This window comes from Hordeum vulgare, chromosome 1H (assembly GCF_904849725.1).
Source record: "Hordeum vulgare subsp. vulgare chromosome 1H, MorexV3_pseudomolecules_assembly, whole genome shotgun sequence".
NCBI classification, from domain to species: domain Eukaryota; kingdom Viridiplantae; phylum Streptophyta; class Magnoliopsida; order Poales; family Poaceae; genus Hordeum; species Hordeum vulgare.
The window spans coordinates 496585079-496588181 of record NC_058518.1 but is presented as its reverse complement, the minus strand read 5'-3'; positions in this window follow the sequence as shown (position 1 = coordinate 496588181).

Below are 3103 nucleotides of genomic sequence, written 5' to 3'. Positions count from 1 at the left end.
ATGATGTCTGAGTAGATTTTCGTTGTCCTATCGGTGATTGATGAATTGCTATAATTGGTTTAATTTGCTTGTGGTTATGTTGCTGTCCTTTGGTGCCCATCATATGAGCGCGCGCGTGGATCACACCATAGGGTTAGTAGTATGTTAATAGAACTATGTATTGGAGGGCAAGGGTGACAGAAGCTTCAGCCTAGCATAGAAATTGATGCATACGGGATTGAAGGGGGGCCAATATATCTTATTGCTATGGTTGGGTTTTACCTTAATGAACGTTAGTAGTTGCGGATGCTTGCTAATAGTTCCAACCATAAGTGCATAGAATTCCAAGTAAGGGATGACATGCTAGCAGTGGCCTCTCCCACATAAAACTTGCTATCGGTCTAGTAACGTAGTCAATTGCTTAGGGACAATTCCGCAACTCCTACCACCACTTTTCCACACTGGTCAAACTAACGTATTTGTTTCTCTAACCAGCCCCTAGCTTTTATTTACGTGTTCCTTATTTTCTTGCAAACCTATCCTATCACTCCTACAAAGTACTTCTAGTTTCATACTTGTTCTAGGTAAAGCGAACGTAAAGTGTGCGTAGAGTTGTATCGGTAGTCGATAGTACTTGAGGGAATATTTTTCCTACCTTTAGCTCCTCGTTGGGTTCGACACTCTTACTTATCGAGAAAGGCTACAATTGATCCCCTATACTTGTGGGTTATCAAGACCTTTTTCTGGCGCCGTTGTCGGGGAGCAATAGCGTGGGTGAATATTCTCGTGTGTGCTTGTTTGCTTTATCACTAAGTAGATTTATTTGATGTTCTAAGTTGTTCTCTATCTTTAGTTATGGATATGGAACACGAAATACCAAAAAAATTAGTTGTATTTGCTACTCATGGAGATGGTGAACCTCCTAAAACCCTCGATGCTCGTTACGTGGAAAATATTATGCACTTCTTTAATAATCCTGAGAAAACCCCATTAAATTATATAATGGGATACACGTTGGATCAACGTGAATACTTTAAGGATTATCGCTTGACTCAAAAAGGAAAACTATTATGGGATCGTGAATACTTTAAGTATAACAACAACGGTATTGTTAACAAAGCATACTTTTAAACCAAATTTTCAGATAGGTAAGCTCATTAGATGTGAAGCATACTTTAAGTATTCAGATCGGTAAGCAGGATCATCACTATTGGTTATGTTATTTGAACAGAGCTTCAATTTGGTTTAAAAGCATAATTAGTATAACAATAACGAAGCATAACCAAATTTTCAGATCGGTAAGCAGGATCATCATTAAAGCTCCATATGCTTCGTTATTGTTATACTAATTATGAATATAATGTCCATATTGATCGATTTATGGAGAAATTCTATGTTGCCCAAGAAGAGACTAATATTTTGCAGGAAACTATGGAAGAATAACATGCTGAAACTGTGAGCTCATTAGATGAAAAAGATGACGAGGAGAGCGAAGAACAAAAGAAGGAAGAGCGGACTAGCTACCCGTGCCCACCTTCTAATGAGAGTAACTCTTCAACTCTTACATTGTTTAATTTTCCTCCGAAGGATGAATGCTATGTTGATTGCTATGATCCCTTGGATTCGTTTGAAATATCCCTTTTTGATGAACTTGATGCTTGCTATGCTTGTGGCCATGATGCAATATGAATGATGCTTATGAAGATGAACTTGCTATAGTTCCTTATGTTAAACATGCAATGGTTGCTATCACACCCACTTATGATAGTCCTATTATCTTTTTGAACTCTCCCAACTACACTATATCGGAGAAGTTTGCTCTTATTAGGGATTACATAGATGGGTTGCCTTCTAGTGTTACACATGATGATTTTGATGAATATAATATGCATGTGCTTGCTGCTCCTACTTGCAATTTTTATGAGAGAGGAACTACATCTCCACCTCTCTATGTTTCCAATACGATAAAATTGCAAGAAACTGCTTATGCTATGTCTTGGCCTTTACTTGATGTGCATGAATTGTTCTTTTATGACATGCCAATGCATAGGAAGAGAGTTAGAATTCTTCATTGCATGATATATGTTACCCTATGCTCACTACTAAATTACAAATCATTGTTAATTAAAATTAGCTTTGATATACCTTGGGATCCGGGTGGATCCATTACTTGAGCACTTTATGCCTAGCTTAATGGCTTTAAAGAAAACGCTGCCTGGGAGATAGCCCGGAAGTTTTAGAGAGTCATTTATTTCTGTTGAGTGCTTTTATATAGTTTAAAAACAAAAAAAATATAGAGGGGAACTTAAAACTTTTTGAAAAAAAGAAGCGATTGAAAGGTGATGCATTGCGGAACTGAGGGTCGACCTTGAACACTTGTGTTCATGCTCATGGAAACAATGTAGAATTTTTCATGGAAGTTTCTCTCAAAAATAATTATCCCCTTGTACAATTCCATTGTATTATAAAAATAATGTGCCAAGTAAAGCCTTTATGATTAGTTTGGGTGATAGTTGTTTGATCATGTTGAAAAAGACAGAAACTTTGTGCTCACGAAATTATTTTTAATTCCTATCCATAAAGATATTTTGAATTGATTATTTTTGTTGCTGATTGTTATGCAGATTTCCCTAATTTTCATAATTTTTCAGAATTTTTGGAGTATCATAAGTATGGTATAAGTTCAGATTACTACAGACTGTTCTGTTTTGGACAGATTCTGTTTTCTATGCATTGTTCTCTTATTTCGATGAATCTATGAGTAGTATCGGGGGGTACGAACCATGGTGAAGTTGTATTAAAGTAGATATAATGCTAATATGAATTTGTAATGAGTTCACAACAGTACTTAAAGTGGTGATTTACTTTATTATACTAACGAATCTCACGAAGGTTTTGTTGAGTTTTGTGTGATTGAAGTTTTTCAAGTTTTGGGTGAGACCACAATGGATGAAGGAATAAGGAGAGGCAAGAGCCTAAGCTTGGGGATGACCGAGGCACTCCAAGTTAATATTCAAGGAAGACTCAAGCCTCTAAGCTCGGGGATGCCCCGGAAGGCATCCCCTCTTTCGTCTACAATCTATCGGTAATTTTACTCGGAGCTATATTTTTGTTCGTCACATGA